Source organism: Kogia breviceps, chromosome 6 (assembly GCF_026419965.1).
Source record: "Kogia breviceps isolate mKogBre1 chromosome 6, mKogBre1 haplotype 1, whole genome shotgun sequence".
In the NCBI taxonomy this organism is placed as follows: domain Eukaryota; kingdom Metazoa; phylum Chordata; class Mammalia; order Artiodactyla; family Physeteridae; genus Kogia; species Kogia breviceps.
The window spans coordinates 45627235-45652035 of NC_081315.1; the positions used below are offsets into that span (position 1 = coordinate 45627235).

The 24801-nt window shown below is 39.9% G+C and overlaps 1 protein-coding gene across 1 annotated transcript in view; it reads right to left on the reverse strand.

The window, feature by feature from the left end:
- The window catches only part of CRACD (capping protein inhibiting regulator of actin dynamics), a 150302-nt gene extending 149554 nt beyond the window's left edge, over nt 1-748 (reverse strand). The window contains exon 1 of the mRNA XM_067035775.1: nt 630-748. The gene's annotated coding sequence lies outside the window, so the exon portion shown is untranslated. The remainder of the gene's footprint in view (nt 1-629) is intronic.
- Between the last annotated feature and the right edge of the window lie 24053 nt (nt 749-24801).

The window sequence follows — 24801 nt, forward strand, 5'->3', positions numbered from 1 at the left end:
ACAATACTTAATACAATGCTTGTTGTTACAACTAACACAGGCAGTTGTTATTTTCTCTCCTTTGATCTTGTCCTTAACTTCCACCCTTCCCCCCCAGCTTTCAAAAAGTAGGTGACAGATATCTGTAGCAAAAAGAATGGTGTGATGTTGTTCTTACAGGGGGGGCAGGTGGGGAATGCCTTCCACTCCCGGCACTCAGGACAAAGCCCCCAAATTCGCAGTACCAAGCTCTACGGTCCAAATGCACCATGAGACACAAGGCCACCAACTATTCCATAGAATTTTACAAGAGCAACCAATAACAGTAATTAACAATAAACAATAACAATTACACTTTTATATTGCACTCCCCCATTTGCAAAGCATTTTCATATGAAAATTTCTTTTATAGATGAAAGAACTGGGGTTCTGAGAATTTACATGATTTGTCCAAGTTTACACAGCTGGTAAGTAAAAAGACTGGGAATTAAATCTAGAATTAGAAGATCATCAGTGACAAGGATCTTTTAACTTGCTATTTAGTGAAATCCGTACTATCCATTTTGAGTCCCACTCACAATAAATGAAATATTTTTTAGTATTTTCTTTGTAAGCTACTTCCTTCCCCATCCTCTAAACAAATGACTTACCTCTCTGAATAGCCACACGGCCTTTCCTTGTTAGAGAGCTCTCCTCCAAAATTTGCTTCTTGTAAAAAGGAGACTTCACCCTCAGTGGTACGTGTGCCAGGAAATAGAGTACATTGTTGAGAAAGCCTGGGAATCACTGCTCTTGTGAACTGTTGAGAAAAAAACAAAACATCAAGAGCTTTATATCATCAGTTCTCTCCAGGGACACCTTTAAAATAAATCTCTTATCCATTCTTTGGCAGAAGTCGTTACAAAAGAGGTTTTTTTTTTTTTTTTTTTTTTTTTTTTTGAGGATTCCAATTAGGTTTAGTAATATATTTTTAAATGAATTTATATATTAGTTAATTATATTTGGCTGCATTGGGTCTTAGTTGCTGTGCACCAGCTTTCTCTAGTTGCGGCAAGCGGGGGCTACTCTTTGTTGCTGTGTACGTGTACAGACTTCTCATTGCGGTGGCTTCTCTTGTTGCGGAGCATGGGCTCTAGGTGCTCGGGCTTCAGCAGTTGTGGCACGTAGGCTCAGTAGTTGTGGCTTGTGGGCTCTAGAGCGCAAACTCAATAGTCATGGCACACGGGCTTAGTTGCTCCGCGGAATATGGGATCTTCCCGGACTAGGGATTGAACCCATGTCCCCTGCAATGGTAGGCGGATTCTTAACCACTGAGCCACCAGGGAAGTCCTAGGTTTAGTAATATTAAATTTGCATTCCTTAGCCTAAATTTATTCTAGGGCCTTCAAAGCATTTATTATAAACTGTTCCCACTTTTGGAGGGACTGAAAGAATCACATTCATGACTACTGAGGCTCCCATCCTTCCTATACACAGAATTCTCGCATTTATTTTTCATGGTAATTTAACTAAAATGCAAGGAGCTAGAAGACACAAAGTCAACCTAGCAGAGAAGTGAAGGCAGTAATCATTAGATTATTTCCTCCCCCAGAGGTCATAAAGCACCTTTTTATTCAAATACCAACCACTGTGTTAACTAGGTTAATGGGCTCCCTGTGGGTAAGGGTACACACTATACCTTCTAAACACATGGAATGAAAACCATGACGTAATGACTGTAAATTTTAACTGGAAAGGAGGTCGGAAGTGTCCAGGAAACAATCCCAGATTCAAATATGCACTTTGCAAAGCCCAGGAAAAGAAGACAACATTCTGGGGCAATGATACAGGAAGAAATCACTTCAATTGTCAGGATGACAATGGCTGTTGGGCCCTTTTGAGGAGTTCACAGTGTGGGCTTAGAGAAGGATTCCCAGTCATGGCTATGAGGGACGAGCTTGTATCAGACCAACTTCCACTGAACACAGCTAGAAAAGCTAGATAAGGGGTTCCCTGGTGGCGCAGTGGTTGAGAGTCCGCCTGCCGATGCAGGGGATGCGGGTTCGTGCCCCGGTCCGGGAGGATCCCACGTGCCGCGGAGCGGCTGGGCCCGTGAGCCATGGCCGCTGAGCCTGCGCGTCCGGAGCCTGTGCTCCGCACAACAGGAGAGGCTGCAACGAGAGGCCCGCATACCGCAAAAAAAAAAAAAAAGCTAGATAAAATTATTTTTAAAACCTATTTGAAGGTACTGGAGTGCTACCATGGCAGCCAGGACATGAGAGGATGTCCTGAGAGGACATGAGAGGACAAGATCTTAGGGAGAAGGGAAATAAAAATGAGGCAAGTCATCATACTACTTTTCCTCTCAAGAAATCTACTGATCTTTAAGAAGCACAGGGCAAAACTGCTGAGTAGCCAAGCAGAAAGCAGCTGCTTAGAGGCCTGCTTTTGGCAGGTTCACAAGGCTGAGGAGACTCCAAAGAGAAGGGAAGTCCAGTGAAGCAAGCTCAAGATTCTGCCTCTCTAAGCGTTCGCTCATTGATAAATGATGTAACCCAAGCAGAAGACAGCAGCTAAGTGGCTGAGGAGTTAAACAGAGCATTTGACAGTTTCATGATGCTGGAGGAATGAAAATTAGACTTCAGGGCTCACCAAAAAAGGAAGAGCCCAGGTAAATAACCCATGCTTTCAGTTAGGACCCCTTAAAGGGCTACATCCTAGGATGAAGGCCTTAAAAATAGTGGAACTGAGCCTCAAGTCATTTCAGTCCCTCATTAAAGAGGTCTGCCTTGCTCTAACTGCCTATCAGAAGCAAAAGCCAGCCTCTGGAGAAAGACACCATCATCCACACTCTCTATGATTCGTTATACATAATGTCCTGCGTTCAATCAACAATTACTAGGCATACCAGGACATAGGCTTAAGAGAAAAAGAGACAATGAAAACAGACCCAGAGGTGACCCAGATAAAGTCATGGCATATAGTCTTGAAAATACCTATGATTAATATATTTAAAATTGTAAAGATTATAAAATATTTTAACACACATCTCTCAGTAACTTACAAAACAAGCCAAAAAAAAAAGTAAGGACATAAAAGATTGGAACAACACAATTTACAAACTCAACCTTAGTAAATTTATTTAGAATACTGCACTCAACAACTGATTACGTAGTGTTTAAGGTACACACATGAACATTTATGGAAATTAACCACATGGATCATAAAAGTTTCAAGAAATTTCAACAAATGGAAACCAGAGTACTTTTTTGAATCTATTATTTAGAAGTAATACAGATTCACAGTAAATTGCAAAAAACAGTATCATTTTTTAAACTGAAGTAAAATTTACATATAGTAAAACAGACTGGCTTTAAGTGTACAATTTTATACATTTTGATAAAGAAATTCAACTGTGTAATTGCCAACAAAATACAAATATGGAACATTTCCATCACTCCAGAAAGTTCCCTCAGGTGCCTTTTAGTCAATCCCCACATCCCAGAGGCAAGCACTATTCTCATTACTATTACCACAGATTAGTTTTGCCTGTTCTTGAACTTCATAAAAAATGGGCTATAGTATGTACTCTTTTGTGTCTGGCTTTATTTACTCGGCATAATGTCTCTGAGATTCATCTACACTGTTGGGTGTCTCAAGAGTTCACTCTTCGTTATTGCTAAGCAATAAATAGTCCATTGTATAAAAATACCACAACTTTTTAATATATTCCTTTATAGATGGATATTTGGTTGTTTCCATTTTAGGGTTATTATGAGTAAAGCTGTTATAAATATTCTTATACAAGTCTTTCTGTGAATATATATTTTCATTCCTCTTGGGTAAATACCTAGGAGTAGAACTGCTAGATTACAGAGTTGGTGAATATTTAACCTTACAAGAAACTGCCATTTTCCCAAAATAGCTGTATCATTTTATACTCCCATCAGTAACACATGAGAGTTCCAGTTTACACAGCCTCATCAACATTTGGTATTGGCAGACTTTTAGTTTGTGCCATTCCAGTGCGAGGTTTTGATATGCATATCTTCTTTGTGCAGTGTCTGTTCAAGTCTTTAGTCCATTTTTTTCAAAATTTTTTTTTAATTACTGATTTATAGGAGTTCATTTGATATTCTGATGCCAGTCTGCATCAGGTATATGTATTACTTACATTTTCTCCCAGCCTGTGGCTTGCCTTTTCAATTTCTAACAGTCTTTTGATGAGCAGAAGCTTTTAATGCTGATGAATCTTAACTTATCATTTTTTTCTTTACATTTAGTGCTTTCCTTTAAGAAATCTTTGCCTACCTCAAAGCCTAAAAGATATTCACCTACATTTTTTTCAAGAAGTTTTACAGTGTTAGCTTTATGTTTATGCCTACGATATATCTCAAATTAATTTTTCTTTGTGGTATAAGGAAGGGGTAAGAGGTCATCCCCCCTTGACTTGTTCCCCTTGATCAAAGTTTAATTGACATATATTACAGTACGTTTTCAATTAAGCTAGAAATCAATACAAAAACGTTAACCAGAGAAATCTCAAATGTCTGAAAATTAAGCAGTACACATCTAAATAACATGGGTCAAAGAAGAAATCACAAGGGTAATTAGAAAAAAATTTGACTTAAGTAATAATAAAATGATGACAAATAAAAAGCAGTGAAATGCAGCTAAGCTATATTTTAAAAGGTCAGAAACCAATAATTTATATATCCATATCAAGGAATTAGAAAAAGAGCATAGAAATAAATCCAAAGAAAGAGGAAATAAGCAATAACAATATGAGCAGAAATAAATGAACTAGATAGAAAATAATCATAAGTAGAGAAAAATAAAGGCAAAAAGTTGGTTCTTTGAAAAAGATAAACACTGATTAACCCTTTAGCCAGTCTTTAAAAAGCTGAGCCAAAGCTTCTCACCCCAACTCTATGACCTAAGAAGCTTCTCCCTACAACGCTGATTTCAGACAGAATAAGTCTCCTCATCTCTCCTATTGTTAATCCCAAAGACACAAGGTCTGTTTTACTTGTAAGAGTTTTGCTTTTATTCTTTACAGAGAAACAAATAGAGAAAAACAAAAATAAACACAGGGACGTTGCAAAGCTTCCAGAATTTCGAATATGAGCTTTGTCAACAACATTATGAGGTGAAAACAACGTTGACCTGATGTTTGATGAGACATCAGCCCCCAGGATGTGAAGCTGTCAATACGAGTATTTGAAATAATGATTTACATCCACTATCATTAGGAGTGAACTTTATTCTAAGTGCCTTAAAAGGGCAGCTGTGATTAGCAAAACATTTTACAAATTAAGTCTACAAAATGTGAATACAAATCTATTTTTCACTGATGTTAAGTCACTATGATACTCAATACAACACTCAGTAATAATTATTTTCAAACAAAAGACAACAAGCCACACATCATCTGTGAAATATTTGTTCTCCCTGCCTCTGTAAAAAATGATTTAAATAATACACAAAGGGCTTCCCTGGTGGCGCAGTGGTTGAGAATCCGCCTGCCGATGCAGGAGACACGGGTTCGTGCCCTGGTCCGGGAAGATCCCACATGCCGCGGAGCAACTAAGCCCGTGAGCCATGGCCACTAGGCCTGCGCGTCCGGAGCCTGTGCTCCGCAACGGGAGAGGCCACAACAGTGAGAGGCCCGCATAACGCAAAAAAAAAAAAAAAAAAAAAAAAAAAAAAAAAAAAAAAATAATACACAAAAATCAACCAATGGTATTAATAATTAATACCATTGATAATTAAATAATGCACAGATGAAAAATTGGCAATCAATTAAATTCACTCCTTAGTCAATAGGTGAAGAAAATGTTGGTAGAGATCTGAGGAAATAAATATTTCAAAATTACTTGACATGCAAAATTTATCATACTATTGGATGAAATACAGATGTTTCTGTCTCAATAATGAAATTCATAAAGAACTATTTCTTTAATAAGCCACTAAAGAAAGAAGTACAGCAGAAGAAATATACGTTCTAATAATAAATGACTTCTTTAATAAAAACAACTGTTTTATGGAGAGCCTGTGACATCGATGGAGTGAAGAAAGGAGTCCAGGAAAAGATAATACCAGCTGTGAAAGGCATTTGTTGCATCATTCAGAGGCAAACTATTACACAAAGGAGGTTGACTCCGGAAAAGCACCAAGTGTGACAGAATGTCAATGGCACGGTTAATTTAGTAGAATCATTGTAAAACCTTGTCATAACATGGGATTGAGCATGAAAATCTTTTATACTACACAGTGGTTCCTCGGTTATTTCACACCACTGCACCAAGAAGACTTGTCAAATTTTAAGTTGACTCACATTTGTTCTTTTCAAGTAGACGTGTTCTAAAATATCCTGACTGCTTCAGTGAAGGCAACTGTCAGCTGTATGCTTCAGAAGAGATGTTTTTTGGTGGGGAAAAAAACCAACAAAACATTTTTATTCTTTTTTCCCCCCTCCAGATTTTCTAAATAGCGTTCAGGCTGATAAGTTAGTTGTCATTTAATTTTCTGGTAAAGTTGATGCTTTAATAATGAGTGATAAACAACTACTTTTCAAGGAAATTGACTCTAAGAAGAATACTTTGAAAACAGGTGTTTGGAGAGTTTTCCATCAGGTGATTTTGTTGTTGCTGAAAACGATGGAAGTCATCACCTTCAGGAATCAACCTTAAATGATGATTCATACTCTCTTTCTCACACTTCCCACAACGAATTGTCCCGAGCCTAATTTTCTTGTCCGACAACTAACTGATATACCTTTAAAATACATCAAGACCACAACCACTTCTCATCAGCTACGATGCTCCCAGGCTAGTCCCAGCTACCATAATCTCCCTCCCAGATTACAGCAGCAGCTTCCTCGTTGATCTGCCTGCATATACTCCCCCAACTCCTTCACTGCACCATTGCCCCCAGCAGCCAGAGTCACTCTATTAACAATCATCTGCTCAAAACCATCTAATGGTCTCTCATATGTCTCAGAGTAAAAGTCAAATTCCCTACAATGGCCTACAAGCCCCTATGTGATTGGTCCATTATACTATTACCTCACTGACAGCATTTCTTCTTCCCCTCTTCTTTACTTACTCCACTCCAGCCCCAACGGGGCTATGACTCAAAGAAGCCAGGCACACGATGCCTCAGGGCCTTTGCACTGGCCACTCCCTTTGCCTGTAATATTTCCCCAGATACCTTCCTGAACCTCCTGCAGATTTTTACTGAAATATCACTTTCCCATGAGGCCTTCCCTGGCCCCCATCTAAAACAGCAACTACTCCCAACACTTCCCATCCTCCTTCATTGCTTTATTTTTCTCTTTAATGTTTATCACCATCTAACATATTTTAACTACACTTGTTTATCTGTTATTGTCCATCTCTCTCCCCACTGAATGAGGGCAGGAATTTTGTCTGTTGTATGTTCACTATTCTAGCTCCAAAGTCTAGGACAATGGCTAGCAATAATACTTGAATATGTGAATACCTGAATACTTGATGCTCAAAGAACGAGTAGCTTGTAAAGACCTTCATATCTACACACTTTTAAAAACTTGGAAACAGAATTTTCTACATTTTCCAAATGAATTTTAATGAGTTTTAACTCTTTGTTAGAAATATAAAAATGTAATACCTTAATAATAATTTGTAAGAATAATTGAATGGCATGGGAAAATAACAATTATTAGCTGAATTGAAACAAAAATCTTGGCATAGCTGTTGAATGTGATTGAAAAAAATATATTTTGATTCACTACGTGCAGCCAATGATGTCATTCTTCTATTTGGATCAATATCTCTTTATGAATTATCTTTTTTGGCTATTAAAACTCAATTATCAAAATAAAATGAACTCATAATCACACAATCAAATGTATCACACAGTGTTAAACCAAAACAAAACAAAGCAAAAAATGATATATATTCAGTTACTGTGCTCTCATAAAGCAAAGGGGATTTTTTTTTGAAATGTTAATCAATAAAATAAAATTTAAAAATTTTATCTTTATCTCACCCTTTAAAAATTTCAATTTCATGAATGTTTTATGATATTCAATATTTTCAACACTTATAAACAAACATTTTTTTTGTTTGAAGGAAGCGAATCTTCATTTATAGCTTGGAAACTGCTGTGCTAGAGAGTTGGGAAAGAGGGAAGAGGCACATCTTGCCCTAGCTGAGAGAAACAGAAAAATCATCAAATAATTACCACCGTGTTGTAAGTATCATGATAAAAGGTCCTTTATGACTTGGCCTCTGCCCTCCTCTATAGCTTTGTCCCTCACTACTCCCTAAATGACTCCAACTCTATAAAGTTTATGCTCCAGCAACACCTAATTTCTGGTAATTTCTCATGTACAACTCTTGATTCTGGACCTCTTTGCATGGATCTAGGGTTGCCAGGAAAATACAGGATGCCCCATTAAATTTGAACTTCAGATAAACAATAATTTTTGGTGTAGGTGTATCTGATGCAATACTGGCATCTCTTGCATTTTATCTGGCAATTCTACGCCATGGAAACCCACAATTACGGCCCCTAACTCAGGCTGAACTGGAAATGCTTCCTCAAAAAGGTAATAACTTGAGATGATACTTGTCTTCCGTTTCCTTTTCTTAGGGTGTACAAACCCTTAAAAGGATAAAACATTGATGGCAATTTAATATTAATAATCTTGGAGGATATCTTTGGCTACTTTATAAGATTTCAGAATAAAAGTGGAGTGAGGAATCTTAACATAATACAGTATCATATTGTATTTGTCAGGATTCACTTATTGCATGTAACAGAAACTGACTTAGGCAAGCTTGAGCAAAAAATTATAGTTTTTACAAATACAATCTATTATAATTATACTTACATATTTACACAAAACTTTTGGGATAAGTATACAGATTGGCTGCAGAAAAAAAGTTTAAAACTTGGACCTACAGATCATTTCTTGTATCTGTTTCTCCCCTTGTATCTACTATTTGTTTTTCTCTCTACAGGTCATTTTTGGTACTCTATAAGGCAGGCAGAAGATGGGTCATGTCACATTTTTTAGATCTCTTCTTTTTCACAGTACAGCCCAGATTAAGGTTAAAATCTCTTAATTCCAATTCAAATTGGACTCTGATTGGGCCCAACTGGGGTCAGTATAATTTACTATAACCTGAGAGTCAGAGTTAAACCCTGTGTAAAAATGGATGCCAGGGAGTCATCCCTGGAGAATGGAGGCCAGGGAGTTGTAATTCCCAAAGAAAAAGGAGTTGAAGGCATGGACATTTGGGCGAAACTACAAAAGGACACCTAGCACATACATCCAAGTGTGGACTAGACACAACACTCACGTCCACCACGATCACCCTCCCCATCATCACCTACTGCCGTCTGCAACTACGACCTCTACCACCTCTACCACCGCCTTCACATGGTTTACATCCTCCTGTCAATCTCCGCTCTTTTTATCAAGCAGGTAATCCTTTTCTGGCTTTAAGGAAGAGGTAAGGCAACTAAAGACTGGGGTCTTTGTTATTGTATGTGCCTCCCAGCAAGAGTTTGGCTCCACCGAACCAGCTTCATGGAAGCCCCTTGTACTGTGTAGGCAGCAATTTAGAACTCATTTTTCATCCCACGTTGAACACTTAGGTTTGAACCCTCTCTCCATCTCTATTCATTTCCTTTCTCACATCCTCAGGAGGAACTTTGCAGAACCCTTGAAATGTTAAGCTTGTTTGCAATTCAAGAATGACTACATCTGGGTGTTTCCAGACACAAGAACAAAATCAGGAATAATGAGGCCACATATATTTGGTACCATACCCTAGGGCCTGACTGTGGCCCTTCAGTGGACCCAGAGTATGTACCCCCAGGTAAACTCCTTTGAATAAACTGACATGTGGACATTTTCCATTTGCCATGGCCATGTGTAGGATGTTTCACAGCCCCTGCTGGCTGTGCAGTCCACCCCCAAAAAACAAGTGCTAAGAATCAGTTCCCTATATTTCAAGCTCTCGGTCCAGCAGTCAGGAAGACTGGGGGTCAGGACCACATCTCCAGGATTCATTTACTTCTGCAAGTCATGATGCCTGTGACCTGCCACTTGAGAACAGATTGTAACAGAGAAACTGCAGCTGAATTTCTTGGAAGGTTTCTGCCTAGACTGGTAACCGTGATGCTGGGTCTGGCCAGGTAGAATTAGGTTTCTGTCTGGGCAGCTTCAGTTTTTCAGGCAGACACAACTTCGACAGTGTATTCTCAGCCCATTCTCAATAGCAATTGGCAAGAAAAGCGGTGACACCAGTTTTGGTGACTCTTAGCAGACAGCAGGACCTGAGTAGTGATACTGTCCTCCTTTTCCTCCGGTAAGGCCCCCAACCTGACAGCAGGGTGCAGTAGAAATGATCTGGACTTCAGGCCAGGAGAGCCATATTCGAGTCTTGGCTGGACGTGAAATTACATTGTGCAGTTCAAAAAAACTGATATAAATGACCTCCTTCCCTCTCTCCTCCATCTCCATGCACTAGCAGGAAGAGAACAGAAATTCTGCTCCTTCATCTCTCACTTTCCCAGCCTCTTACCCAACAGAACTTCTAGGAATGCGCAGGTACAAAAGATACCCCTAAAGCTGTGTGGTTGGAGATATAAAAGGGAACAATCTAAAGCCATTAGCACATGGAAACATCACAGATGTCCTATCCACAAGAGTCAGGCTCAAGGATTGAAATCGACCCTTTCCCCTTCCCAGATCTTATAATTTTTTATTATTCCTATGCACAGAAAACACTTAGCTAAACTACAAGTTTGGGTGACCTGTAAGGCTGCTGCTACTATTAATGGTCATGAATTACTAGTTTCCCTTTCACTGTTAAACTTCAAAGGCAAGTGGTCTATATCTTTTATTTGTCTCAGCATTGTTCTCTCCTTAACCCCTCCCCCAAATCACTCCTGATCTCACTGTTCTGCTCAAATCATACTTCTGAAAGTCACCAATGACCTCTGAGTCCCAAACAAGTCTGTGCTCAATTCACATTTGTCTCGACACTCACTACCCTCCCATCGACAGCCCTTAATATGTGATGCTGCCAACTGGACATCACTGCTTGAATTTGTCTATTTCTTTAGGTTCCTTGAAAACTGTCTTTCTGATTGCTTTTAACCTTCTACATACTCTTTTTCCTTTCTACTGATAAATCTTCAAAGCAAAGCAAATATTACACAGTTTTTCTAAGACTAGCACCTGTCATTTTATTTTTTCATTTCTGTCATTCTCCAGGCCTGGTTAGTTTCTTTTTTTTAAATCTTATTTGTTTTTCCTTGATGCTTCTTTAATCTGTTTTCTCTGTTAATCCAGGCTCTCGTCTAGTCACGCCTGACTTGCTCAATATCCCATTATTCAGTTAGTCTGCCTCAGCTATGCCCTAAACATTACTGTCATATTAATTCAGGAAATTCTGCTTGTATTAAGTTACTCCCTTTCTACAAAACATGCAATGACTCCTCGTTATTTATTTCAGAATAAATTTCTAGCTGAGTCTGGCATTCAAGACCCCCTCACCCAAAAACCTGGCCCCATTTAACCTACCCAAGCTATTTTTATTACCTAACATCTACCACCCCCCATCACAAATCATCTCTTGGACAAATCAGTGTCCTTGCATCTCACAAATATCTAGGATGAGTCTCAACTCTAAGCCTCCCTTACTTTCAATGAGCAGCAGAGAAAAACACTTGGTTTTCTCTGGACCTTCCATTTAACATTCCCACTACCACTGTGATTCATGGTCACCATTTCCAACAGAGCCACAGCACACGCATACCCCCCAGCAAAGAGCTTGCAATCTTCAGGGCTAACTGGATTCTACCAGGAAGTATTACTCCACTCAAACCAGAACGCATGTGATACGCAGGGAGTGGCAAGCCAAGTGATGAAGAGTCCTCTGTGCTTGTAAAGCAGGTACAAACAGAACCTGAGCATCATAGACTGAACTCATTCAATTCTTTGAAGTAAAGTAGCTCACCAGATAAATACCTCTGCTGGTTGTTTGAATTACAGATGAGTAAACTAATCTGTTTCTTTATTTGTAACTTCTCAAAGGCAACTGTTCAAAAGCACATCTTAAGGAATAAACTGAAATCTCTCTGATATTTGGTTGGAGAATAAATGGCTATTTATTTCCTATATTCTTAAAGGAAATTCTAGGGTTCAGGCATGAGAGGATAGACTTAGCATGGGATCACAAACTTGTTCACCTGTTCACCAGGTATGGAAGGTAGAGGTTTGAGAGAGATGGCCAACGATCCTTTTGAGAGCACAGTACGTACTACTACTTAATCTAATGCTCAGCAGCCATGGTTCTTGATCAGATGATTAAAATGATTTATACTTTAGACATAATTCTAAGACAACAATTCTCAAGTGTGTAACCCTCTTGACGGCTCTCCAGAATTTCCAATTCTTCTATTTTCATGTTCCCATCTCTCTTTCACCTCGTTTTATCTTGTAAAGTACTTTTTGACCCAACTCAGTTTTGGTCTCCTTTGATGGGATTTGAGAATACAGTAGAGAATCTTCCCTGATTTAGCTACAAAGAAACTTTCTCCCCATTTGTTTGCTCTCTAGCAGTGGGAATAGACTTCCAGTGATCCACCCACACTCCAGCTCCCAATGAATCTTACCTTTTTCAGTAATGCCTTTTTTTGTGGCATTAACATAGGGAGTCTTTAACCCCCCCAAATATGATTTTATATATTAGTTTGTAAAGTCAGTCTCTGTTTTATATGTTGGCTTGTAAAGCCAGTTGTGAAAATACTGATGGTCTTTTCCCTATAGAAACCATGTGATAGATGGTTGTTAGGCTCTCAGGCTGGTTTTGTGACTAATTATCCACACCACTGCAGTAGTATGAGAGGGATCCAAAGTCTTTCTGTTTCTGTGTTCCTGAATTCCGTTGACCTCAAGGAAGGTGGGTAAGGATGGTTTCAGCTTCTTCTATGTCTTTCCAGGGATTCTCTGTATATATAATATACATGTGTATGTCCTCAACTCTTTTTCCCTTTCTTTTTCTTAACACAAAAATTAGATATAATACACGCTGTCCTACATATTTCTATTTTCCCTTAACAACTGAGGCGATTGCATCAGTACAATGTAGATTGGCGTGGTTTTTTAAAATAGCTCTATGGAAACAACATGGCTTACAAAAAAAAATTAAAATATAAAGGTATTAATAATTTAATAAACTGTATAAAGTAAATTTTAAATTCCATTTTTCACTGTAAAAGCCACCACAAAAGAAAAATCAAGGGATTAAAAAATTATACACAATCCCACTAAACTATGTTGGTTTAGTTCTTTTAAGATAGTGTTTTTAGGGCTTCCCTGGTGGCGCAGTGGTTGAGGGTCTACCTGCCAATGCAGGGGACACGGGTTCGAGCCCTGGTCTGGGAGGATCCCACATACCGCGGAGCAACTAAACCCGTGCGCCACAGCTACTGAGCCTGCCCGTCTGGAGCTTGTGCTCCGCAACGAGAGGCCGCACAGTGAGAGGCCCGCACACCGCGATGAGGAGTGGCCTCCGCTCGCAGCAACTGGAGAAAGCCCACGCACAGAAAAGAAGACCAAGCACAGCCAAAAATAAATATATATATATTTTTTTAAAAAGATAGTGTTTTTAAAGTCAGGTGGGGCTTCCCTGGTGGCGTAGTGGTTAAGAATCTGCCTGCCAATGCAGGGGACACAGGTTTGAGCCCTGGTCTGGGAAGATTCCACATGCCATGGAGCAACTAAGCCCATGTGCCACAGCTACTGAAGCCCACACACCTAGAGCCCGGGCTCCGCAACAAGAGAAGCCACTACAGTGAGAAGCCTGCGCACCAGAACGAAGAGTAGTCCCCGCTCGCCGCAACTAGAGAAAGCCTGCGTGCAGCAACGAAGACCCAACACAGCCAAAAATAAATAAATTTATTTTAAAAAAAGAAAAGTCTGGCGGATGGACTGTTCACACCAGAATCACATCAGGCGCCTGTCAAGTAGGCAGATTCCAGGGCACTCTCATACACTTATTAAATCAGAATTTCTGAATATGGGGCCTTAGCACTGCAAGATTTACAGTTCAAGTTTGAAAACTGGTACTTGAAGGCCTTTGCTTTGCCTTAAAAAAAAAGTTTTAATTATAGGTGACATGCAATTCTGTATTCCCACTTTTTTCAATATTTAAAGCTAATGTTTTATAATAAGCATTTTTCCATATTACTAAATTGTTTTCACTATCATCATTTTATTTGCTTGCTTACTACTCCATTTCTTAATTTACTTATCTGTTCATCTGTTGTTGGACTTTTAAGGTCATTCAAATTTTACCTTCACATTTCTTGCTCTTTCATATTGTCCTTTGAAACAAGTAAGTAGTTGAAAGCCAAGACTGATACTTACAAACACATTATTCACATACAGCTCATCAAATACAATTTCGCATTTGAGACAAGTTTATTGAAGCCCGCCATGTCCACAGTACTGTGCATTTACACTGGGGGCCAACCAAGATGAGGAATTCAAGACTCTACCTATCAAGGAGTTTAAAATCTAGTAGATAGTTTACAATCTGGAAATAATCAGCCAAAGTTCTATTTAATGCCAGTCCTGGGAGGAAAGAGAAACAACTTAGGCAGTTGGAATGTCCTGACCCAGATGGCAGTTTTAATGCCTCCAAGGTAGCTACTCCTATGATCCCTAGTTTGCAGAGGAAGAAACTCCAGCTTAGGGCTTCCCTGGTGGCGCAGTGGTTGAGAGCCCGCCTGCCGATGCAGGGGACACGGGTTCGTGCCCCGGTCTGGGAAGATCCCACATGCCACGGAGGGGCTGGGCCCGTGAGCCATGGCTGCTGAGCCTGCACAGCTGGAGCCTGTGCTCCGCAATGGGAGAGGCCACAGCAGTGAGAGGCTCACGTACCGGGGAGAAAAAAAAAAAAAGTGTAATTCAGAAACACTGTGATATGTGCTCAAAGTTACACATACACGATATCCTCCCATTATTTAGATTTTCTGAGTTATAAAAGTTCTTTGCTTGTACCTCACGGTCATTCTGACACTCATGGAGTCTCTGTAAAAACAGGAAGAGTCAGTCATTTACTCTTACAGGGTAATTTTTAAATTGCTCAAAAAAGTATACACCCAGAAATAAAAAGGGAGGTGACTCCCCTGGCAGTCCAGTGGCTAAGACTCCGCGCTCCCAATGCAGGGGGCCTGGGGTTCGATCCCTGGTCAGGGAACTAGATCCCATATGCATGCCACAACTAAGAGTTCGCACGCCACAACTAATGATCCTACGTGCTACATCTAAGACCTGGCACAACCAAATAAATAAATAAATTTTTTTTTAAAAAAAAGATTACAAGAAAAAGAAATAAAAAGGGAGGAAATACTGATACATGCAACAATGTGGATGAATCTCAAAAGCATTATGCTGAGTGAAAGAAGCCAGACACAAAAGACTGAGTACTGTATGATACCCTTACATGACACTTGGGAAAGGGCAAAATTATGCAGGCATATTTCAGATCACTGGTTGCCGAGGCTGGGGACAAGAGGAGGGGACTAATGGTAAAGGGACATGAGGGGACTATCTGGAGTGATCGGAATGTTCTGTACTGATTGTGATATGGCCACATTGTTCAAAGTGCACCTGGAAAAGGCTGAAGTTCGCTGTTTATAAACTAGACCTCAATAAACCTGTCCAAAACTGCTATAGAGAGTTCCTCGGGCAAAGATAAATGGAGAACAGGCCCCAAAGTTTGCAGTCAATTGCTCTTCAGGTTAAATTCTGAACGGGAGCTAGTGCTGGGATCTGGGCCAGAGGCACTGCATTTGCTTCCTCTCAAAGACAGCCCAGCACGCACCTGGGGCAGGGCCAATCTCCGAAAGCAACTAGGAGGAAAGAGAAACAGCGTAGGCAGTTGGAAGGTCCTGACCCAGATGGCAGTTTCTGGCCATTCTTCACAGACTCCTGAGAAGCTCCTGTTTCCCTGTGTTAAGGAGACTGAGGTAAACTGTACCACTTTCTCCTATGTACAGACTGACCCACATCTCTACCTCAAACTGCCCGGGGAAAAGAAAAGTGCCAATTGCAGACACTTGGGTGGTCCTATTACTGCTCTCAATAATGCTTCTAGGACTAGTCATTTAAGGAACACCCACTGTGGATGCTGCTGGGCACCTGACATAGCAGCAAACCAGACTGAAGGCACTGCTCTCCCGGAGCCTGCATTCTAAAGGATGGCGCACAGCTCACATTTATTGAGTGCTTGCTATGTGCCAGGTGCTACGGGGACTGACATTGAATTGATACAACTATGGAGTGCAGAGGCTATTATTACCACGCCTATTTAAAATTTAGGAGCCTGAAGCCCTGCAAGCAAAGTAACTTGTCCAAAGACGTGCAGCTAGAAGGTAGCAGAATCTGGCTTGAAACCCAGGCAGACTCACTCCCTCAGTCCATGCCCTTAGCTACACTGTCTCTCTGAGTGGTGGACAGGTCAGCAAAAAGACTGTCCTTATAGGGTCCCAGAATGTCAGTACTAGATGCCTTGGGAAATATCTGTAAACACTGAATAAAGCTATTCCATTTACATAGAAAGAGTGTTACCTCATGAGATAAAAGGTCAAATATCACTAATAGACAATTTACCAAAATAAATACATACTAATTAACATACCTACAGAAAAATGATTACCTTACAATCAAAGGAATAAAGCAATAAAATGAGATGTATGTTTTGCTTATTAAATTAGCAAGCAAAGAGTTCAAATGCAGACAGCTAAGATGAATGCACTGCTAATGGAAATGTAAATTAATACAGTTTGGAAGGCAGTTTGCATTCTGAACCATAAACATATTAATTCCTCTTAACCAGTTTTTCCATTTTTATGACTTTATCTTTAGGAAATAATCCAAAGTATGGTAAAAGTTATGTGCAGCAAAGATATTTGTTGCAGTGAGTGGTGTTTATAAATTTATGACAACATTTATTTATACAATATATTCTTTATATAATTTATTCAATTTAGCAATCCAATCATAAAAATAAAAAGTAAAATAAAAGCTACACATCTCTGATCCAAAACTGTGCTTTTCAACAAAGTAGGTCCCTATAGTTTCACCTGCCCTGGTTAGACTGTGGATAATATCAGCTAAAAGAATGCTTAAGCAGAAGTGTGTCAAAATACAAAGTATCAACAGTTTTAAAAGGAATATATTTCATTTGCCAGAAATGCAAAGAGTCTGGTGGGCATAGTGATAAAATCATTCTCGGGCCCCAAATCACATCAAACTGTGTGGCTCTTTTTTCTCATCCTCAACTGCCAGAAGAAAATAGAGTTTTTTCTTTCCGCAGTCTCTCCTAATTTTACACATTGCTTAAACATGTAAAGGTATGCAAAAGCAAAATACTATTTTAGTCCTTCCTGATAGAATCACTTTCATTAAGTGCTCTTCCTGTAAAACCAAACATCTCATGCTGTGTTACCCCTAGAAATCCAAAGACTGAGAACTAGTTATTACAAATACCAGGAATAATGAACATTTCTCAGCTAATTATTTTCTTTATAGACATTAATGGTTTTTCTTAAACTATAGATTTTATTTAGGATGAGGAATATCTCTGTAGTTATCTTACTATATCCAGAACCCCCAGGTAAAGCCTTTGCCTGGAGCCCTTTATCTTCCTCTACATCTTCCTCCTGCGCTAGTGAATAGCATCAGATGCAATGAGTAATGAGTAAATCTTCACAAGGTATTCTGGTCTAGTTGGTGAACTGCAGGAAGTTCAAATGGCAGAATCTCAGAGGGCAAATGGCACTGACAGTGAAGCTCTACAGGTAGGTAGAGGTGAACAGAATAAAAACATTATGTAACAGGTGTGCATATGCACATCAAATAATTTCATTTTCTAAAAAATTTATTTATTTTATTTATTTATTTTTGGCTGTGTTGGGTCTTCATTGCTGCGCGCAGGCTTTCTCTAGTTGCGGTGCGCGGGCTTCTCATTGCAGTGGCTTCTCCTATTGCCGAGCACGGGCTCTAGGCGCATGGGCTTCCGTAGTTGTGGCACGTGGGCTCAGTAGTTGTGGCTAGTGGGCTCTAGAGCACAGGCTCAGTAGTTGTGGTGGATGGGCTTAGTTGCTCTGCAGCATGTGGGATCTTCTCAGACCAGGGCTCGAACCTGTGTCCCCTGTGTTGGCAGGTGGATTCTTAACCACTGTGCCACCAGGGAAGCACAAATCATTTCATTTTTATAGTGCCTGGGAAAGGTAAGCATAGCTGTCCTCATTTTACTGGTGAGGAAACCAAGGCTCCCAAGGTTTAAGCAGATTGCCCAAAGTCACACAGCTGACAAAGGGCAAAAGCAGAATTCAAACCTGGATTCAGTGCACAGTCTCTCTCTATTTGGTGTCCTTAATGATCTGTTATGCAGTACCTGTCTTCTGTAGAAGAGGGACACATCTTCTGTAGAGTCTGCTCATATTAATATGAACTTTATAAGCAGCTTGGCTTAAAAATCAGGTAGCAAAATAGTATAAAACTTTTCCCTATTCAAAATATGGGATGGTTAAAAATATCAAAACACAGGAGTGACTTAGCTATGAGTTTTCTTGTATGGCTGCTTTTGCTAGATTTTCTATAATAAGCATTAATTTTTATACAAAGGTAAATTCGAATAAAAGTTATTTTTAAAGTCCAAGATAAGAGCACAGGTGCTAAGTAGCACGACACCTGGGAGGCGGGGGTTAGTTAATATTGGTGACACAGCATTTGGACAGCGTGACTACATTTAGAAAGATTTTGTATACATTTACTAAAGAGACCCCCTCCCAAGAAATAGGAGAAAATGTACTAGAGATAAGGCAGTTAAGTGCTAGAATTTTTTTCCTCCACCATGAATATTAATGACAATTTTCCTTCCTTTTTCATGATAATTTCATAACAGGACTTTAAGAGTGAGTCTTCCCCTAGAGGGGTGAGCTATCATAACACTATAAAGTAATAACTGCTATCACATTAACATACAACATGCACCTACTTCTGCACAGAGGAGATGGGCAGCGGTCCACAGAGAAAATGACTTTGGGCTGAATATGAAGAACGAGTCAGATTTTTGCCTGCTGGGAAAGCAAGAAAGGAGAAAAGAGCCTTTAAAGGTTCAGAGGAGCAAGACAGCAAGCTTGTATTTCTCTGGAGTTCAAATGACATCACTGAAAAAGAAGCTGTGCTCTAAAATCTGTCCTGAAATGGTTCTCTATCTTTCATCAATATGCAAATTTAGAATTCAGCCAGAATCCTTAAAGAGCTCATTGATGGCGGTGCTAACTCAGTGACATCACCCAGATGGATGTAGCACTTTGCTGTCACCTTGTGACATACATTCTTCTCTCCTGTTGACATATCATCACAAAGGTGACAGCCAGCCATAAAGATAAGGCATGATTTCCCCTTAAAACAAATATCAAGTAGACAAGCTGTAGGTCTTTATGCAGAGATTTATCCTGTTCTACAAACCATTGACAAAATAGTTGCCAACTGAGCTGAAATGGTTACAACTCCCCAAAATGTCCTTTTTTGAGAATAACAGGCAGAGCACAAACAAAGTCTACCTTTATCCAAGAAGGCAAGAACTTACTGGATGATCTCTGCTCTTTCCTTTGAGGAAGTTAGGAAAAACATTAATTTATTTATAGGATGGGCCAAGAGACTTTCAGGAAAAAGCACTACTTTAGCAAACTGAAAGAACACAAAAGTAGGCCACTCATCTTCAGAAAGCTACACCTGCCTGAGCCATACACTTTAAAGAACTTATTTATACCACAAGAACCAAAGAGACAACGCAGAGAAACAGCATATGTTAGTTCTACTTGGTCTGTGGAAAAGAGATTCTTCCTACTAAGTGTCAGCAACCCAATTTAGAGGCCTTTGTATAAGTAGTTGTTTGGGGACTGTAAGAATGCATGCATGTGTATTTATTTATAATTTACCTCATTCTATAGGGATTTGGCGTGGCTTTCAGTAAGTACATGTGTAACCAAATGACAGTAATATATTAATAGACATTTTAAAGTCCAGACAAGGAAAACATAAGTGAGAGCAGAAATTCAAGACCACTGAAATGAAAGACACAAATATATGTGCTATAATTATACTCCAAGTTTGACTGTGGGGCTCCAGGCAGTCAAAATGAAAGAAGGAGCACAATTAGCCACATCATTCTCATAAGCAGAAAGGAGGCATGAAACATTTCAAGAAAGCAAAGTGTTCCTAGCCCAAGATTTTAAAAAGAAATTCTCAAATGGAATGTTTTTTGGGGTGTGGGGGAGAAGGGACTGAATTGAGACACTAGACGCTGCCCTCAAAACTTCTGTAATAAAGGCAGTAACTGATTTTGTTTTTATTTCCTTGTATCATCCTTTGATTTTTTTTTTTTAAAGAACACAGGACAAAACATTAAAACTCAACTCTGGGCAGGGGATTCTTTGTGACTAAGGTGATTTTGCTCAGCAGTGTTATCTGCTAGCAGATTGAATGATAGGACTCAGGAGTTCAGAAAAAGAATGGATGGATGACATTTCTTCCCATCGATCTTTCAGAGAATAGACACACATCCGTCCATCATTTGTCCATTCATTTCTTGAGCTTCTCCTAAATTCTGGGAATCAAGCTAGGTGCGTGGATTCAGAGGCACAGTAAGACACAGTCCCAATTCTTGAAGAACTCATGGTTTGGTAAACTCTGATTTTCAAAGATATTTTTTGTCAGGGACCTTGTCTCCACAAGTTTTGCCTATAACTCTTCATGGCAACTTGGAAAGAATGAGACATAGAACAGTATTTACCATGCTTCACGAAAAGCATGCAAAAAGACCCCACATAATTTCAAGGTAATGCAAATAGACTCTAGTCAGAATGTCATGAAAGAATGAAAAATAATTGTTTAAGAGTACTTGTAGCCTTAATTTAACGTTAAAAGATACAGTCTTGATGGTTTATTTTTGTTTGTTTGTTTGTTTTTTGCGGTAGGCGGGCGTCTTGCTGTTGTGGCCTCTCCCGTCATGGAGCACAGGCTCTGGACGCGCAGGCTCAGAGGCCATGGCCCACGGGCCCAGCCGCTCCACGGCATGTGTTATCTTCCTGGACCGGGGTGCAAACCCGCGTCCCCCGCATCGGCGGGGGGACTCTCAACCACTGCGCCACCAGGGAAGCCCTTGATGGTTTATTTTTAAAACATTAACTCATTTTCCTACAGAAATCTCAAAGAATTAATTTTTTAATAGAAAGGATGTTTTAATTCAATGATAGTGAATGACTAATCATTATATGCCAATAAATGTATCTAATAATCAGCTAAAATTTAATCTCTGAATATTCAAAGATTAAAATAAAAGCAAAGATTAAAAAAAAAAGCACTTGCTACATGATTTCACCCTGTCCTTTTTTTTTCCTCCACAAGGCTTATCATATTCATTCATTAATTTAACAAATATTTATTGAGAACTTATTATTTCTAGGCACTGTTCTTGGCACTGGGTTATAGCCATGAAATCACTGCCCTTATGGAGAGCATACATTCTAGCAGGTAATGATATATATCAGGCAGAGATCTAAACTTATTAGATATATTAATTTAATCCCCACAATAAGCCAAGAGATAAAGGTATTATTACTGTTTCCATTTTAAAGAAAAGAAAACTAAGGCAGGGTAAGGTTAAATACCAAACTGACACAGTGAATGCAAGGTAGAGCAGGGATTTAAACTCAAGCAGTCTGGCCCCAGAGTCTGTGTCCCTAAACACTGCAGTGACTGTCCCTAACAGCAGGGGCTCAGGAAATATCTGTTGAGGAATCAACAGAAGAGAGGAGGACAAAAAGGTCAGAGAAGAAGTCAGGAAGAATGTTATAAAGATTCATCAAATCCTTACAATTTTGCAGAAAACCTTAATGGTCACAAAGTACTTTCAAATGAAACGTTACTGAAGCTTCATGACCATTCTATGAGGTATATATATATATATATATATATATATATTTTTTTTTTTTTTTTTTTTTTTTTTTTTTTGCGGTACGTGGGCCTCTCACTGCTGTGGCCTCTCCCGTTGCGGAGCGCAGGCTCCAGACGCGCAGGCTCAGCGGCCATGGCTCACGGGCTCAGCCGCTCCGCGGCATGTGGGATCTTCCCAGACCAGGGCACCCGTGTCCCCTGCATCGGCAGGCGGATTCTCAACCACTGCGCCACCAGGGAAGCCCTGAGGTATATATTTTGATTCTTTTTACTCAGAGGAGACAGAGGCTGTCCCCAGGTCACATGGTTGGTAAGTGGTGACGGCTCCTGGGCTCTTTCTAATGCACCTCAGAGGCAGGAGTGGCAAACTCAGCTTGAAGTGCCAAGGAAGGTTTCCCAAGGGAAGAGACATTGAGCTGTGCCTTTAAGAGAACCAGCAGGATTTTAATGTCACACTTCTAGCAGATTAAGAAAATCAAGAAAACCAAAGTGCTAGGCAAATAGTATGAACTCAATAAATACATGAATCAAGTACATTTATTTCCATAGGTTCACAAATCAGAATGCTGATATGAAAGACAAATTGGAATGGAAAGAATTCTCAGGTCCTTAGAGATCAATGGATTGGTCCATCTAGTTATCACAGTTAGTATCCCTTTAAATTTTTAGTTCCTTGGAAATATACTATACCTAGGAGAATAAACACTAATACAATTTAACATTAATCATTATGCAGCACTGTCCCCAAAAAGCACACACAAAATGTTTCAATCAACAACTTGTGCTCATTTTCAAATTTCCTAGAGTGAGGATGCCTTCAAATCTAGATGCCTGGGTTTGAAGTCTGGCTCTGGTAGTTACCAGCTGTGTGGACTTGGGCCTCAGTTTCCACACCTGTAAAATGGGAGTAATTAATCATACCTATCTGATAGGATAATTGTGGGATTCAATGAGTTAATACATGTAAAGCACGTGAAAAAGTACCTGGCAAATAGCATTTGTTAAATGTTTGCCAATGTGGTACATTGTACTACTGTTTCCAAATACTCGGTTCCCTTCCTGGTTCCTCAGGTATCCACAGGATGTGCCCTGGTATCTCCACTGGTTCCATGTGGTTCGCAGGATGCTGTAGGAGGATTACTTATCCCCAAACCACTGACAATGGGCTTCACCATGTGACTCGCCTTGGCCACTAGCCTGTGAGTAGACATGACATAGATAATGTCTGATCAGAACTTTTAATGGGCAATACATGTTTCTACTGGCTCTCTCTCTTTTCCATAAGCACACCATGTCCCAGAGAGAGGCTGCCCCTTTGGCCTGGATCATGGAATGAAAAGACACAGGAAGCAGGAGCAGATTCAATGCCAATCTGCCAAAGACACATAATGTGGGCAAGAAACAATGCTCTGTCCTTGCAAGCCACTGAAATTTTGGGGCTACTTGTTACCATAGAACAGTTGACTAAAACAGCTATTGTTATTGGATTAGAGATTAAAATCTCTATTTTAACAGAAAAAATTAGCTTTGAAAAACTTTTAAAAATCAATAGGTAGGGCTTCCCTGATGGCGCAGTGGTTGAGAGTCCGCCTGCCTATGCAGGGGACGCGGGTTCGTGCCCTGGTCCGGGAAGATCCCACATGCCGCGGAGCGGCTGGGCCCGTAAGCCATGGCCGCTGAGCCTGCGCGTCCGGAGCCTGTGCTCCGCAACGGAAGAGGCCACAACAGTGAGAGGCCCGCGTACCGTAAAAAAAAAAAAAAAAAAAAAAACCACTCAGTATCCAAAAATCAACAGGTAAGAATCTCAGATCTTCACAACAGATCTCAATGGGTCTAATTGTTACGAAAAGCTCTTAGAAAAGTGAGTAACTGAGTTCCTGTTCTTTACAGCTGATTGTTTTCCCTTTATCTAGTAACCATGTCCCCTGACAAAGCCTTACAGATAGTGACGAGCATCTCTGCTGAGCTCAGTTTTCCACTCTGCGTATAAGTACAGTACATCCTTCTTGGAAGCCATGATTTACACAAAGAAAGTTGGGAGACTGGCTTTCAAAAGCCTCTCTTATAAGCTCTACAGCCTTGTAAAAGAAGCTGTTTTTCATTTTAAAGATAAGAGAACTCATGATGCAGATTTCATCATGGTTTTTTAATAGATTCTCACTGATTCTGTTTTCCTGTCTCAGCCTTTTGTAGTTTTGGGAAAATTAGCTTCTAAAAATCATTTTATTCTCTTACATCAACAATAGCATTTAATCTTCTTCTCCATACCTCAAAAACAGTGCATTTCCTCTTTTAGGCAATTGCACTGTGTTCATTTCTGGTGGCACTGAGTACTGAACCACCGTTACTTTCTTCTAATACTCTGTTAGCACTTGGGCACAAGCTGCTATTCTCCTGAGCCTGCAGTCTAATGGGGAAAAGAAAACAAGCATAAAGAACCAAATGCCTTCAGAGCATGTTAAGTATTATGAAGAAAAGACGGTGTTTAGTAGAGAGTAATGAGGTATGGGGCGAGATGAACTTCAATGATAATCCAGGAAGACCCATCTCAGGAGGGGACAATTACGGTGAGACCTGAAGGCTAAGAAAAGTGCAGCTGTGTGAAGGGCACGAGGACACATGTTCCGATGAGGCCTTGAGGTAGAAAATAGCTTAGAAGGTTTAAGGCACTGAAAGAAGGGACTGTTTCGCTTGCTCTCCACATTTCAGCAAGAGAAAGAGGAACACGAGATGGAGTTGAAGAACAAAACAGAAGTAAGAGCATGTGGCGCTTCATGGGTTTGGACTATATCCTGAGAGGG